The 17,189-nt window shown below is 45.5% G+C and overlaps 1 protein-coding gene across 2 annotated transcripts in view; it reads right to left on the bottom strand.

Moving 5' to 3' along the window:
• LOC120955695 (rho GTPase-activating protein conundrum) overlaps positions 1-16,293 on the bottom strand; it is a 56,884-nt gene extending 40,591 nt beyond the window's left edge. The window contains exon 1 of one of the 2 annotated variants that reach the window (XM_040376781.2): positions 16,054-16,293. The gene's annotated coding sequence lies outside the window, so the exon portion shown is untranslated. Of the gene's footprint in view, positions 1-14,113; positions 16,031-16,053 lie in introns of those variants that run through there. The other variant, XM_049608278.1, reaches the window with a different exon arrangement.
• Positions 16,294-17,189: the final 896 nt, after the last annotated feature.

Here is a 17,189-nt window from a genome sequence, read left to right as displayed (position 1 = left end):
GGTGAGAAATCGAGCTGGACGCATGCAAATATGCGCATGTGATCATCATTCACGTGTCCGCTTCCTGGTTCAAATAGTTAACAGCTACGACCACACACACACGCGAGGCACGCACGCCAGCTGTACCCTCCCTGTGGTATTGTTTTTCGATCAAATCCAGGCCATCCAGGTGCTGCTGTGCTACAGTTTTACCGTATATCATGCACAGGCATCATGGCGCTTGCCAATTGCTGCAGTAGGTTGGAAAATCTCGATACCCAAACGCTGATTGACGACCCCGATATACGCGGGTCCAACGCCGGCGCGCGGGCGCTAAAAGCCTGAGCATTGAGAGTTGCAAATCACCCGCCAGGTATTTCGCTCCCTCCCCACGAAGATACGACCACAAGTGTTCCACGGGCCGGCGCTGCTGATGCGATTGTTGCCCCAGCACCCGATAAGCGGCATACAAAAACCGGTCCCAGAATCTGGAAGCGGAAGTGCGATGCGGTCACTACACGTCAAACCAGCAGCCAGACGTAACGGTGCCCACACGGTGTTGTGTTGCACTGCATACTTCATCCCCTAGTCGTCGTCGTGGTTGTTGGGTATCAGAATCAGAAGCGTCAGAGCAGAGCACATTTCTTGCAGCTAGGCGAGCAGTACCGACTACACATCGGACGTCGGAACCTACATTGCCGCTGCTGTAACGTCTACCCCAGCCCGACTCTCCTACGGGTTCGCCCACCATCTGTCCATTCTTCGTAACGCCATGGAAACTGGATTGGCTAACCGCGTGCCGTTGTCGACGTCTCGGCAGCTCAAAATATTCAGATGAATACAGGCGAAATGAAATGCCTACTACTTCAGACCAGACTCACAGAGGACGGTCATAAAATAGGCTTTTTATAGCAACTTTTATCATCCTGCGGCAAAGACAAACAGATCGAACTTGTGAAACAGATTAATGGCTGCAGCTCGTTTGTGGGATGGACAGACATCAGTGGTGGGTAAGTGGATGCGAGCGAGTTGTACTGCCTCCCCGGACGGCTTGGCAGTATCAGGTGACCATGACACACGAACTACTTACATACGGGCAGGTTGGTGACGTAAGCAGCTCTAGCAGCAGTATCTTGTCGATTGGGGTTTGGCAAGAACACCTCCAGGCTGCAAGTGAATTAAAATATCTCCCCACATCCCTGAGCAGTCACCACTATCTGGTGTTCCAGTTCTTTCCCACTAACCTTTTCCAGAATTATTCAAAATTGAACTCGGCACTGGTAAATTCTTGGAGTTAGAGCGTGCTCTGCCAGTTCTATTACCATCGGTGAGTCTAAGACAAGCGTTTGAAAGAACTCGCACACAGACGCAAACGAGTTTGACCAGTTGATCGAGAGCTCTAGCTCGAGAGATCGAGTTGTTTGTTCGACAGTTTGTGTCCGTGGGGGTTGGGGATTAGGCCCGCAGCATGAGAGGCAGCAGCAATGTGGGAAGTTGATTAAAATACGCTCGTGTGCACTTGTGTGCAGCGCCGTTCATGGTTCGTGGTGTGCCTACTGCACACTCCACAGCGCGCCTGTCCAACCACCACCTGCACACGTGCCAGTTCTGTGTCACATTATCCACCAAACAAAAGGGCCCGCGCTCGCGAGCGCGCGCACAAGTCTGTGTTATAATGTCTGTATTCTCTCGGTACACCTCGGACACCGCGGGCACCACACAACACACCTGCACCGACACACACCGAACAACAAGGTCCTCTATTTGATCGAGCGTGCCCCCGCGGGCATTAAGCGTTAAACTAAGCGGATGGTAATTATCTCTCTTGCTGGTTCCGCCGTTTCGCTCAAGCGCGGCATCTACACGGCAGAGCGCGGACACGATACGGGCAATCTTCTGGATGCTCCAAGAGAGGATTATAGCGTGGTGACTTTGTTGAAACCATCGCTACAAGATGCCGTTTGCCACCACAAACAGCAGTAGCAGTGCGATGGCCGATGCAGCAAACAGAACACCGGCAACAGCACCGTAGATCCGCAGTGGCATCTGTTGTGTTGCGGCTGTACACTGTGTGGCGGTAATAGCCGACAATCCCTATGACAATCCAGATGCCACTGCAGAGTTCGTGACCATTTGACCTGCCGAGCAATTACGGCGAAGGAAAACAGGCGGCGTTCGGTGCATGGAAGCAGCAGAGTCTATAATTTTCTTGAAAGTAAAGAGCTCTCCCGACCGCCAGGCTCTTTAGCGAGAACGTTTCCTGTACCACGTTCTGCATCGGCTTCATCGCTCATTATCTAGAGTTCTTTTTTGGGCCTGCAAACAACAGGATCTTCTGGCTCGTTTACAATCCGTTTGCTGTCGGTAGCGATAAGTAGTGGGGCAGCATACACGGAAGCTTCTTATTAAAATCAAACATCCAATAAGAGTTTGCGCAGAGCTGGGTTTTTGAACTGCAAAGCTTCAGAGAACCCACAACCGCAGTTGGGGTCAATAAAAGAGTGATTCATAAATACTTCCGCCATACGAAGCTGACGGGGTTTTCCTGCTGCAAACGTCAGGTCAAACATCTTTAGATCTTTGATTGCTGATTCAGACCCCGCCGAGCTATCGCATGGTATCAGAACCCCATAAAGAACCAATCGATGACTAATGAAACTTCAACGACGGTGGCTTATCAGTAGTTTCGCCGAAGGCACTCGCTTTCAACAGCTAGAAGCCGATTAGCAGTAGCTTGGTAATGAAAAATATATTTTAACATCAATCTTCCACATCGGAAGCATACAAATAGCTAGGAGGCATATATTTTATCAACAGTCTAGCCATAAAATGTATCTGGTATGCCAAACTTTGTCTCGTAAATTCTACCATTTCATTGACAGATACGTCAGCGGGGCCTGGCTGTCGTCACAGGACAAACAGCACACAGCGTTTTGGATTTCTCATCGTGTGCAAAGGCGTCTTCAGTTTTTGGCGTAGCCCTCCGCTTTGCCTCCCCTGGTTTGGTGCGAAATGTGTATTTGTATTTACCTTAATATTTCTTCCCCCTCCATCGCCTTCAGAGCCTCTCACCCTGCAAGGTGACAGAATAGCGCGAATGTAAATGAGTAGCGCACCCCCCTCCGAAACACTGTCGAGTGCAAAGTGGGTGAAACGCAAGACACCGGGGGGGGATTGGGAACGTGACAAACAAACAGGCAATGTCGCCGTGGTTGTCGTCTTCTGATTGGAATGTGTCACATTTGCATACCGGTTTTCTGCTGTATCGATCGTCAGCTCGAAATGAAACGAACAAAAAAGACAACATACAGACACACCGATCGTACACCGCCAACAGAACCCACCTTCGAAGCGGATCGAAGACGGTCACTCGAAACGGATCACGATCGGTCCATCGTCCAGAGTCGCAGCGTGAGGTGAATCTCATTAATTTCTTCCACCACCCGTCGTCGTCTCAACTGGCTCGTCTCCACTCCACGCGACTAGGCCGGCAGGAAGGTCAGCCAGTTCGTAAAACAAAACCCCCAAAAATCGTTACTCTGACGATCGTCATCACGCGAGATTGGAAATTGAAACCAGCCGCCGGGACCCGGTGGCGGGACCTGCTGCTGATTTGCCACGAACGCACGGCATGGAAATCGATCGAGTTAGCTACTACCGGTCTGGAATGGTTCCAAAAATAACTTCTCTCTATCTCTATTCCAACGTCGTCCAAAACGCATGTCGCGCGATGTGCCCTTGGTAGGAGGGACTTTTAAAATCCAGAAATTCCAACCGCCACTCCAGACCAGACCAGGTTTGCAGGATATTAACACCGTGCAAACAGCAGCGCAAACCGAGCATCATCTTTGGAGGCCGGATCTTGAAGACAACGCTTGGACATACACGCTCCTTTTCAAGCTCACGACCCGGGCGGGCCTGCCCGGTGCGATTTGCGTTATGAATATTCATCTCACTAAAAAGGTACATACAGGCCAGGTGATTTTGTCATGTACCATTCTCATCAGCACCAGCGCGGTGTGCGTCCTAGGCAAGATCCCTATCGACGGTACAGCGCAACGCACGAATTGGCCAAACGAAACACGTACGCAAGCTGCACAAAGTAGCGTCTGCCGTCCTTTTATTGTAAGTATTCTGAACAAAGTCGCGCATCGTCTCTAGATAGAAGAAGTCCATATCGTAGCCGCTGCAGAGAAGAGCAGAGAAGAGCAGAATTCAAAACACGCCAGAGACTGCGGCAATCAATCTTATCTTTGCGCTTCACTTTATGAAGTGTACATTAGGAATATTAATATTAATGCCGTACAAAATATGCAAACGTGCGTCACATTGTTTTTGCTGCAAGATTCTTTCCACTCGCATCGGTTTAGCTTAGAATGTTTAGCATTATTAGAATGTATGCATTATTGAAAGCATCGTCAATAATTCAACAAGCATTTTTGCATATTTTGCATACGAAATAATAATGCTACACCTGTTTGCGGTACCTTTTGCCCGAAAAAACAAAGTATGGCTGAGGAGACTTTACTACGCACATTAGACAGCGCAGATTCCCCATCCACTGCGCTGCGCAATTCCGAATGATAAATCGTTTCACATTAGAAACCAATAAGGCCCATTTAGGCGGAAGATGAAATGGTGATTTTCCTTCCCTCATACTGTTGATCAACACGAGACCTTGAGCAATAAGACGACAGCAGAAACAGGTGCCTCGCGCATCAACCGTAAGACACGCGGGAAACGTTTGTGGTGTGAGCAGCGGCAGGAAGACAGCAAAATCGATTGATCGATCATTTATCGAGTGAACAAGGGACCGAGAACGTCACGGACCGTCAAAGGCAAATAAATCTTCCACATGATCCGATGCCGACGCTTTGCGAGCCCTCTGCAACTTCCTGATTACACGAGCCTCTCACCCTTAGGAAAACACTTCGCTCCGTTTTAGCGAGTTGGAATTCGGTCGGTTGTTTATTCTAGCGTGCGCAGGAATTCGATACGGACACACGTTCATCCGGCCTTCAGAATTATGATGGTGATGATGATGATGATGGGAAGCACCAATCAAAATATTTACGGCCGCAACCAGTTGAACTGAAGCCGATGATTATCACTTCAGCAGTTATCGGCTTTTCTTGAAGGTTACTACCACGTTTAAGCGACGGGGCGAAAAAAGGGGGCGATAAATCAACTGTTGAGTGTATTTTTAGTGAATGATCTTTATATCTCTTTTTTGTAAGATTGTTACATTGAACCTGGGGAGGGAAAAATAGTACACAGCATATCTTAAACGTAAACATAGCTAAGATAAGACGTGTTGCTCGACCTTGCGCTCGCAGATCCCCCCACAGCAGGCGATAAACGATAACCTACTTTTCATCGGTACAGCACAATCTCATCTCGGGTGTTGAATGTGTGGAATGTTTCGTTCACTGTTTCTAGATTTGTTGACAAAACAACTAGTGATGTCATCGGTGACTGAAGCTACTTCAAGTAAAGAGCTACTGGCCTGGAGCTAATAGTTGCTCCCTTGACAAGATGAATGATTTATATTTAGCAGTGCCATCTAAACAAAAAGAGAAATTTCAAACAATTTTCTGAAGAATGCTTTTAATTTAATAGCCAAAAATGTTTAAACACCTACCAAATATTCGAAAGGCGTCGCAATAAAAACCGCAAACCAACGACAAGCAGCAAACCTTTCCTCATTCCTCCCTCTCAGATCTTAAAGAAGCAATTCGGCTATAAAAACGATCGCATAATTGCCCGAATTTTAGCACCGACCACCGAAACAAATCTCAGATCAACCTGTTTGATTTCACTTTCACCCCACAACTTTCCTCGCAGCTAATCAGCCCGATGATGATCAGGATGAGCTACGGAGTCCAAAAAAACAACAAATCCAACCGGCCCAGTTACACCCACACTGATGAGCAACGGAGATGAAAACTCAAAAAAAGCGATGAAAATTAATGAAAATCAAGGCCATAGAGAGTCACCGTAGTCAAATGATGAGGAAGGAAAAACTCCATGCCACTCCATTATCACCTCACAGATGAACTTTGCGATGGTCGGATATGCGCTTTTGGTTGAAATTTTCTCCAAACCGGCGTAGACCTCCCCACCAGGCGATACAGATCGCACGATCTTTTCTGGAAATCATTTAAAGCTGAAAGAAAAATTCATTGCTCACGCCCGGACCAAATTCAGCACTATCCGCCAACACCAATGTCCGGACGATTTTTGGAGCGTGAAAGAAAAACCACGCTTTTCCAGCACCACTGAGCACGTTGAGGAGAAATTGCCAAACATTGTTTACGGGTGGCATTTTGGTGGCGACCAGGTTAAAATGTTTGGATGGAAAGAGAAACCTTCTCCTCGTATCGGATCATCATCATCATCATTGCCCGTGGAAAAGGTCAACCCCCGAATTGACCACGGGCCTCGGCGATGGTTACCCACCGTGGAGAGAGAGATGTAGCGAGCACGAGATCGTCAAGATCAAGTCCGGTCGCGAAGATGCTGCCAGGCTTGGTCGAATTATCATAACATTGAATAATTCATACCGACCCGGCGATCGCGAACGGTTAAGGGCGCTTCGCGCGTTGCTCAAATGGAAGTTACCGCACCAGCCGCCTTCGGTGAGGAGGGGTCACTTAAATTCAATTTCGCTTTTCGCTTTTGTCTAACGCAGGGCTGCCGGCACAGGGTGGAGGCGAGGGTGTTGTTTTAATCTCTCGCATGTAAGTTTATTCCGAAATTCAACACGAGCGGGCAGGTTCGGCGTTGATTTTCGTTGCGCTTGCCCGGCAACCACTTCCGGTGCCGTTAGGTTGTGAAATGAAAACATTTTCATTTTCAACGCCATGCGGCGCGCATTCGTGCGAGCGCGCGCGTGCATGAAGGCGAGAAAACACCCCCTGGGAGCCGGTGAACGAACGGAAAAGTGCTTTTTCCCAACCGGTCGGTGCATCATCGTGTCGTGTACTTTAGTTTGTTTTGCACGTTACTTTCGGGTGGAAGTCGTTTTTGCTTTAAATACTGACACTTAACTTCCAATTCACTTTCGCGTGTCTAGAAGTCTGCTCGAGCTTTCTGTGTTTGAGTGTGTTCGGCGAGCGTTCAATTAGCTTTTTGGGTGCGGGGAAAAGCAGGTAACGCAGCAAAAATTGCTTGGGAAAATTTTAATGCCCACCGAAATGGGGAGGAAGCTTTTCTGCGCGATGGCAATCTTAATTTTGGACACGCAGAACATTCACAATTAAGCTGTCGCTCTTTCGGTGCGGAGAATCAGTTCTAAGTCAGCGATTGAATGCGAGCAATCAGCGAACGCGCTAATGGATTCTTTCATGCTGGATCCACCTGAAAGAATCACTTTTAGCTGATTTTTACACCGTTCTTAGACATGCAAACACTTTGTCATTTTCTTATTGTCCAAAAAGTACCGTACTGAGACTAGAGTGGCTTCTTATGCTGAGAAAACTTAATGTGCAAATTGGAGCTACCGGCAATGAACAGTTCAACGACACAAGCGAATGAATAGACAGGGCATTAGATAATCAAATAAAATCAAAAAATTATAACGGTGCGAAAATCAATTCGATGCAGATTTTTCAAGGGAAATTCAAGCTCTTCAGAAATTAAAAGCCATTTTATGTAATTATGTTGTTTGTTTGGTTGGTAGTAAACATGAAAACTGTCATGCGGAACTAGTGAGTTTGTGTTTGTAGTAAAGAATGCACAAGCACAACAGTACACCGTTTATAAAAAATAGTAAAAAAGAGTAAAACTTAAAACAAGTTATTGGAAACGACCTGTTTCAAAGTAAACATCCGTGTTTGGTTTTCAAAATGAGTACTAAATTTCGGTCACACTGGTACTAAAACCAGAGCAAATCCATTTTCTATTAAGTACACATGCACCCGCGCCGATCTTAATGTTTAATGTGTGTGTTTGTGCTTTTGTTTTGCTAAATCCATAAACGATCAAGCTAAATGTGCGCCATCTGCGCCAAAAGCGCACCGCGCGCTCTCTCGGGCACGCACGCACGTGACTTCGATTTTAGTTTTGCCTGCCGACCACCACCGCCGAGCCAAGCTTTCGCCTAAAAAACTTTCACACATTTTGGCGCACGGTGCACGCGTACGAAAACTAAATTATAACCGCCACCGCCAACCCAGCGCTGCATCGACATATGCGCGAGCGCGTTGTACCAACAAAAAAAAACGCACACACAACACACACAAAAAACCGAAAAATACGCGCGAGCATCATTTATATTCAGTTACACTTTCTCCTTCCACACCCGCAGTATTGCAAACACACACACACAAAACGCCCGCTAAGGAGGTTCACGGCGCTTCCGCTGTGCCAGGCGACCAGGATATGGTTGAAAGCGCGCGGCTGACCGCGTTCGAGTTTATTTTCTGCATCGGCAAATCGGGATCGTGCGTACCTCCCACAACCCGCAAAGGGTTACCCATCGAAGGGGGTTGTGGATTTACTTAGTGTGCTGGGTGACCGAAAATACGCTAGGAATACTAAGTGAACCCGAGTGTCTGCTGGTTGCTGTTTTGAGGATTGTTTTCGCAGCACCACGGTGGAAGTGGGCTTCGATGCCATATCGGAAATCGGTCCGAACGTGTCAACTGAAACAGACAAAAAACAGTGCTGGCCTCATTGCTGATTCCACTGCAGGTCGTTAGAGCACCGCATCAAATCCAATGAAAGATCGATCAAATGGCCACGTGAGTTGTATGGCTGATTCGTTTGCTTATTTTCTCTCTCTCGAAAAAAAGCTCAGCAATATTGTTTTACGTAGAAGCAGCTTCTTCAGAGAGTTATTCAAGGCATTGCCAAGCTTATTTCCCTTGAGTCCCTGAACGTAATGTGTTATATTGCAATATCAAGGAGCACTTTTCAGAAGGTCCAATGTTAAGTATTTACCTTTCATGCCAAATTTCGTTCCTTTAAATCGTCAAAAATTGGATAAATGGACCAGCTTTGGCTAACCACATTAACTATTACGAAGAAGAGCTCATCACTTTCTGTTAATTTATTCATTTTGGCCCGATAATTGTAAGATTGTTACAACAGTATTAGTGGAGAAACTATGAACAATAAGGATTTTTCATTAAAAAAAATGTCATAATTTGGTATAAATAGTAAAGATAGGTAAAAACCATGACTGCTGCAATATCTTTGAATTACCAGCAAATTAATGGAGAATTATGGATTACAAACTGCCAATTGATAACTTAAAACTATCAACATACCCTCGAATTCTTCAAACTTGAACTTATTTTTTGAGAAAGTTTTATTTAACTGATCAGATCAAAATTAAACATTCAATGAATCATAAGTAGTAGAAGTCATCAAAATGTCGAAGTATATATGATAGAACATAACAAGGGCTTCTTCTTCTCCTTCTTTTAGCAGAACAACCATTGTCAGTCAAGGCCTGCCTGTAATCCACTTGTGAAGTGGGCTTGGCTTTCAGTGACTTATTGCTACCACGGTCTATTCGAGGCTTGATCCAATGACGGGCATGTTGTTAATTCGTACAAGTTGACAAAAGTACCACCAGACCGGCCCAACTAACAATGGCATAAGGCTTATAACTACCAATACTCAACCTATTACATTAAAGCCTTTGCATACAAGCGTATCTTGAATCTTTCTACCGGCAGCACTTATTTGTATGGTTAATTGATATGCCCTCATGTATCAATTCACATGCTCCGGAAACAAACACCAAAAAAACACACAATTGAATCGGAAAGTAACCACTCAATCGGCGGAGTGAAATTGATGCCAATGAAAAGCACAACTCACACGTGTTCGCTTTTGGGGGTGAAAAGCAACCAACCAGCTAGGCCAAAAAATCCAGCCAATCAAACATCGTAATGCATTTATTCATTTACAAGCCGTCCCAGCGACTGTCATGTTTTCCCCCGAAAACAAGCACACATCCACCAACTTTCAACCTACTTGTGAACTTGCTAGATCGAGGCGTGAAATCTGCAAATAAATCCGACATCCCGGGCGGAACTGCCGGACCAGGCCAGATTACCCATCGTTCCGGTACTAATCGCCGCACGCGGTTCGGGCCGCGAAAACACCTTCGATGAGCTCTCGTTTAGTAAGTGTTTATATGGTCGTGGCAGTAAGTGCTTTCATAAATAGCATCGCCACACGCGGCCGCAGGTGAAATGTGGCAAAATTAGTTCCGCGCCGAAGAAAGCGCGGCCAAGAAATTGCGATTGCGTGTGAATGCATTACACCGGGGGAAGGGGAGCTTGTGAAGGCACATGGGTATTGTTTTATTTACCGCCTATCTTTATCACACCAACACACACACGCCCACACCTCATCGTAATGCACTAATTAATGTGCAGTGTGCGGCTTTGATGTCGCTGTGTGCCGGTTTGTTTTTTTCGTTATGTTTTGTGCCGGTGGTATGGCCGTTGGCTCGTGATGAATTTTGATTGGCACTGGTACGGCGCATTGAGGGCTTTGCGAATTATTGTACCCCACGCGGGCTCGGCCGCTAATGCCTTTTTGATTATCGAATCAGAGGCCGATAAGCCTGATGTGCTGGATAATGCAAGAGTGAAAAAAAATTAAACAAGATAGCGTATGTTTTCACCTTATGGAAGAAATGACTGGAATTTGTGAATTGTAATATATTTATACATTCCAAATTTCGTTGCTTTATTCAATACAAGGTTGTACGAGCTGCTCATAAGTTAGGTTTACTAAAAAAATATCAAAAAGGTAGATTTAAATTGTTAAAAAACCTCAAATATCAATTGAAGTTGTCTCTTCCCACACGACGACCCTGAGCAGAAGTTTGCCAATTTGCCATGAAATACAACACATACACACACAAAAAAGCTTTCCAAGCCCTGACCACACCCAGGCGCGACATTTTTTCGTGTGTAATAAATTGCAGAAATTAGTTTCCCGCGATCGCCCGCGCAAACATTGGAGCGTCGCTGTTTGCTCTGCACACCGCAGTACACAAAAACGAGCGCGAGCGCGCGACGTGCGATTTGCGGGCCAATTTCGTTCGATCGATCATACGGGCGCGGAACGGCGCGCCAAGAAAGATGATACGCGAAGCCAATTAGAATAAAGTAAGAACACACGAAAAGTCGTCACTGTGAGACGACGCTGTGAGAAAGGAAAACATCACCACGGCAAGGTTATCTCTGCCCCGCGCGCCGCCGTTGTGACCGTGGCAGTTAAGAGCTTATTGATAATCACGTCAGTAAATATGTACGAAACATTCCATTCCTGCCCATCTGTGAAGGACCAAAGTCACCATTTGTGACATTGTGGCAGCGGGACACCACACCCAGAAAAAACACGCGAGTTATGCTTAATCGATCATGCCGAGTAGTGTACCGAGTGATCGCTCAATCAAACGCTGCCATCCAACTACGATAAGCGAAATCGTGGCTCTGGTGTCTTCTATCGCGGGATGACAGAGTGGATTAGCCAATGTTTGACTCGATAGTGTCTCGATACCTGTCGATAAGCTATGCTCCTACAGTGTGCCTCACATTTGGGTTGAGATTGCGGAACAATAAATGAAAAAAAAACGTAGCCACACATGTGCTCCATTCCCTTTCCGTTGGCGACGACCTACAAACCAGCCAACGTCTCGCAAGAGACATACTGCCCTGCTGCGAGCGAGCGATCGCATGTGAGATAAAATCTTCGCGCGTTTCGAAAGAAGAGGTTTTGAAGAAAAAAATTGGTTTAAAAATTACACCCGACTCGATCAGTGACTACGAGGGTTGGACACTCTCTCGACACCCCAAAACTACCGAAGCGAAACAGGTTGTTTGACAACTAGGTATGGGAGGAGAAGCGAGGAATGGAAGGCACCATGGAACAGGTTGATCGTTGCTTTAGTTTTTTTTTTGTATGTCCTCCTCCCTTACTTTCAGCATTCATTTCTTCAAATTAAATAATCTGAGACACGGGTGAAGTTTTCTTCGCGCAGCATTAAAAAAAGTAAGGCTTAAAGAGCTCACATTCGCTGCGTCCCTGGGGAAGGGAAGGTTTCTTTATTACGATGCTGAAATCACTAGCGCAGGGGTAGGCGGTACGGAAAATCTACGTGAATTTCGGTGTTAAACATCACGCACCGTAAATTGCACCGACAGGCTGCACCGCAAGCCAGAGGGTTTACTTAAATTAATGTTGAAGGACGGGCAAACGGAATGGTGGAAGAAAAGTCTCGCGAGTGGTCAATTATTTTTAAACTTTTAAAAATAAAAATAACATCCTATCCACGTCCAATCCCGAGCGTACAAAACTGGAATAACAGCCGTCCGACAGCCCACCATTTCATTCTTCCTTTTGGGAAGGTTTTGGACAGGGCAGGAACTTAAATGCCATTTTGGAAAATTTTAATTAAAAATAATTCTGCACTGGCTAATCCGAGTCCTCGAGAAGAAAAAAACTCCCGAAACATCGTATGGGTTGCAAATAATCTCATCCCGCGGGAAAGGGGTAAGCGCATATTTTGGAGTTTTTATCAACCGACTCCTACGTAAAAGGCAAGAACAAGTTTTGCGATGAAATCATTGATAAAATATTTTGGGCATATAATGTGTGCGTTCCTGTCCATCTGCCACCTGTGTCTGGATGGTGATGCTCGATTCCTATTCTTCATCATCTTTTCTTCCAACAAAACCAGACACAGAGAGCTGACACATCCTCCACACCATCAGGTTACGCATAATTTGGTCGTGCCTCTAATCCTTTCCTCCCCATTTATCATGATTCGGTCCGCAAAACAACTCACGCATCTTCGCAAAGCAAAGGCAAAGATGACCGAAAATGGTTTGACAGTGTGGAGTGTTTCAAACGCATGGAAAAGAAGACAGCAAACATGCTGCTATGTTGAGAACCTGTCACACATAATAAAAGGCGTTACGTTTTTTCGGTCGTTTTTCTTTGGAAGAGAAGTTTGCGAAACAAAAATTAATTTTACCTTAGCCTTTATCAACTGCAATGTTCCTCTGTACTTGGCTTTATCAAAAGACGCTAGTGAACGCTTGTTTTTGCATTCCATGCTCCAAACACCCCCACGTTAAGAAGTGCCAATTATCGGGAACTCGAGAAGGCGCGAAACTTTATCACTTGGAATCTCCTTGAACGTTGGTAAAAGGTGTACGGGATTCGGTGCAGGAAACCACACTCTCCCGCATACACACAAAAAGAAACAACTTTTACCAGCGTGCGTCCTTAAATAGGGCAAAATGTGCCCCCTTCTTGGGCAGCGACGAGAGAGAGACTGAGCAACTTTGATAGCAGGAAATTATGTCACTCGGGGGAAAGGAATTAACCAATTTTGCCTGCTCAATGTCTTCAAGGGAAGTGATAATGATACAATCTTGTTTTAAGTTATCTTTAGTGCAATTTATTTATTGTTTTACTATGGCCAAAATATTGAATTATATGTGTTTATGCATGAAATTTCCATTTTTGTCTGGTCAAAATTTGTGGAACTAACATTCCCGAGATTCGATGTAAGGATAGCAACGCGATTGCAGAATTAAACATTGCCCTTGACAGATGTACTACTGAAGCATCCCATTAGAGCGTGTTTAGAATTCCATCTCATTCATAAATCCAAATCCTTTTCCCATCAAAAACAAGCTCGTTGTATGTATTTTGGTTTTAAAGTGTCGTTAGCAACACATCTTCCTGTCACTTTGCTGTAGTTCAATGATTAAACTAATCGTAAGTTAATCGCAAAGAATTACTAGCATAAAAAACGGCCATACTCGAACAAAACGGTTTAATTTATTTGCGTCACCTGAGCGTTCCCAATTTGTCACACAGTCGGAATGTGCACAGAACCGCGTGACGACGGTACTCAGCACGAAACAAACGCAAAAAACGAAAACTCCGATAAGAATTCAATTAGCAAGAGAGTTAAGATTAGACGCCGCTGGAACATGCTGGTGAGTCTTTTGTTGAAACAATTCATTTAAGACGACGGTGGGTGGACCCTTCCCCGTCGATTCCTCGCGGTTGAGCACAATCTTAAGTTATCTGATAAGGTTGTGTACGGCTAGGGTGACATACAGCCAAGGGTGACACATTGCGTACTTACCATTTTTTGGAGTGCCTCAGCCCGTTGTCTTTGGCAAAGAAAAATACATCGATGTTTTGTGTACTCCCGCTGAAGGACCATGCCATGGAGTGTTGTCTCGTGGAACACCGCACTTAGAACGCGATCACAATCCCTTTACTTGTTTCTAGCCAGCACCGAGCAAAGGCAAAGACCTTCAACCTTCTCGCGCCCAAGAGCAGCAGAACCGAACAGAATGTGAACACGACTGTGTTCATTGTTTCGAACCAGCTCTAATTTTAATTGCACTTACTGCACCATGGCTAAACACTGGACACAATCAGCACCACTACCACCATCAACAGCGGGTGCACTTTCATACAAACAATTTCAGTAAACACTTACACATTAGAACACACATATAAATAGCTCAAAACTAAAATCCCGTTTCACTGGAATGTCACTACACGGTACGGCACGGAGCAATATCCGAAAAGGGTAACCGGTGAGGGTTTTTGTCGTTTCTTTTACGACTCAAACAACAAACAACTGTCGAAATCTCTTCTTCGTTCTCGCCGTTCGCGCGCGCTTTTGCGTGTTTACCTTCCTTTTGCGCTATCAAAGCGCTATCCAGCGCGGAACCGGAAATGGCCACTTAAAACCCACTCCAACGCACTGCCGGATAGTAGCAGAAGTAGTTGTACCAAGACAAGACAGTGCTCAGTCCACAAAGAACAAAGCATACCTTTGCACAGCCTGCTGACGGGAGTACGGTACTTTCTGTGTATATGTGCACACGTTGCACATAAACAAAGGGCAACCATCCCTTTCGGTGGATGCAGCCTGTGGGCCTGTGTGACGTACCTGTTGCTACTAGCACGCTACGACACAACGCGATAAATGTCAACCAGCCAACCAGAGTCGCTAGAAGAGAGCTACTTGGATGAGCTACCCCGGTGGTTACCAACAAATCGGTCCCAAGTCGGGCGCCAAGCCGAAAGGTAAACGAATTTTGCTTAGCTCCGCCAAAGAATGCGCGCCCTTTTCCTTCGTCTAGCAAGCAAAAAAGCATTCTCCCTATCACAAAACGGCTGCTCGCAGTTGCAGCTCACTTGACGCGCTTGCTGCCTGCCGCATAAGCACGCTCTCCCACCCCTCCGAACAACGACATTCCTGTGCGTGACGGATACTTTCACAAATGGAACCCACCCCAATATAAATATCGCTTTCGGTTTTTGTTTTGTTTTCGGTTGCTGTTGCCGTTTTTTACTATACACTCCTTCGATAACCCAACGCACTACACCACCACCAACACGAAAACCGGGATGAATTCGACAGCGCGAACAAAACGGCGTGCATGCGTATGCTGCCATACGCAGCAGAGACCGTTCCTTCGAACCTGATTGTCACTGTGTCACTGCCACAGCATCCGGGACCTGGGAAAGGGTGAAATTTATGCGCTTTTCACTTTCACGTATGGCGCATAGGGTGGCGCGTGAGTGCTTTGCTTCGATTCACGCACGAACTTCCCGCCCAGCAGCACAAGATCGTTTGTAAACACTGACTCCTCTCCACCCTCAGTAGTAGGTTTATTTCTGTTCACCTTTAGCTGCTTAGCTTAGCCACAGTTCGCCGACGTTTGACATATCGCCGTTCTCGGTGGTATTAAGTGAATGGGGATGGGGATTTGGACTTTTTTTTCTAATTCTATTTTTTCCCCTCCACTTAAGCAACCGCGCAATGACATCACGATGTGCACGGTACACACGACGGATACAAAACACTCTCGTACGGCGCACACACGTACACTACTGCACTCTCGCTGCTGCACAGAAGGGCTCGTCACATGGATAACCGCAACCTGCCCGCGAACCCCCAACGCCCAACGCGAAATCATAACAAAACTGTACAAACAACACAACAGTGCGCGCACAACACGCGCAACAAACGGCGAACCTGGCGAACAAAAACAAGCACCGTACCTCTTTCGCTGTGGTTAGATGGTGAGCGGTAGAGAATGGTAGAAAAAAAAACACTCACAACAAACGTTAACACACTAACGTAAAACTGTGGCTTGAAGGGCCCCGCGTATGTGTGGCCCGCTGCTGAGCCACGTTCGAATCGGAGATGAGTGTTGGCGAGCGTGTGCGCGCGCGCGGAAAGCAAAAATTCGAGTCCGTCCTGGCGAACGTTTCGAACTCTTCTGAGAACCGCTGAGCCCGAGCGCGTACACTTGACGCACCGTGCGCACGAGAGGGCTGGCATTGCGTTTGCACGGCGGGTTGGACGGAATGGGCCTGATGGTCAAAATGAAATTGGAAGAAATAGATTGGAATCATTTTACTTTCCAGCTAGAGTAAATGTTCTGCTAATGATCTCATTGTGTTATTGCTTTCCCAGACACGAATGGCGACAGTACATCAGTTATTCATATCATTAGACAGCAATCTGGAGATGTTTTTTTTTGTTGAATATTTCAAATAAAAAATAAAGCGTTTTAGTTCTTAGTGTGCACTTTTATAGTTATATATTTTTGACGTAACGTGTTAGGGCTTAAACCGTGTCAGTTTTACATTTAGGACTACATTAAACAGGGTTTTCCTAGTCAATTTACAATTTAAACGTTGTTATTCAAGATGTTAATCCACATGAATCTGATATTTCATTTCCATCATCAAAATTTTATAATATCTTCAGCTTGATTTTCAACACGTCTCGAGCTAGATTAAGTTTGACAGTTCTTAGTGATGTGTTTAAAATCATATGTGAAAACTGAAATTTCATTATGAAGCAAATACAGTATTTGACAGCTGTTGAAAAACATCTTTGAGGCGGTGAATAATTATGTGCACATTTGAATTTGACTTGAAAAACCCTGTAGGCACTCTCGAGGTAAATTGCGTATGGAGTTATTGATTCATAAGCTTCTAGTCACGAACGCGAATTAATATGTTTTTGTATTTTAGAAACAATTTACTTCTTGACAGTATTGAAAAATACAAAAACTCTGTGACTCTGAAAAATAGAAGTATCATTCTGTGAATCTAAATGCTCTTATGTGAATCATTCCTGAAACATTGTCATTATTGTGAAACATTGAAACCTCATGTACTTTTAT

Source organism: Anopheles coluzzii, chromosome 3 (assembly GCF_943734685.1).
Source record: "Anopheles coluzzii chromosome 3, AcolN3, whole genome shotgun sequence".
In the NCBI taxonomy this organism is placed as follows: domain Eukaryota; kingdom Metazoa; phylum Arthropoda; class Insecta; order Diptera; family Culicidae; genus Anopheles; species Anopheles coluzzii.
Note: the sequence above shows the minus strand (reverse complement) of the source record. Positions and strands in the feature narration are given on the sequence as shown.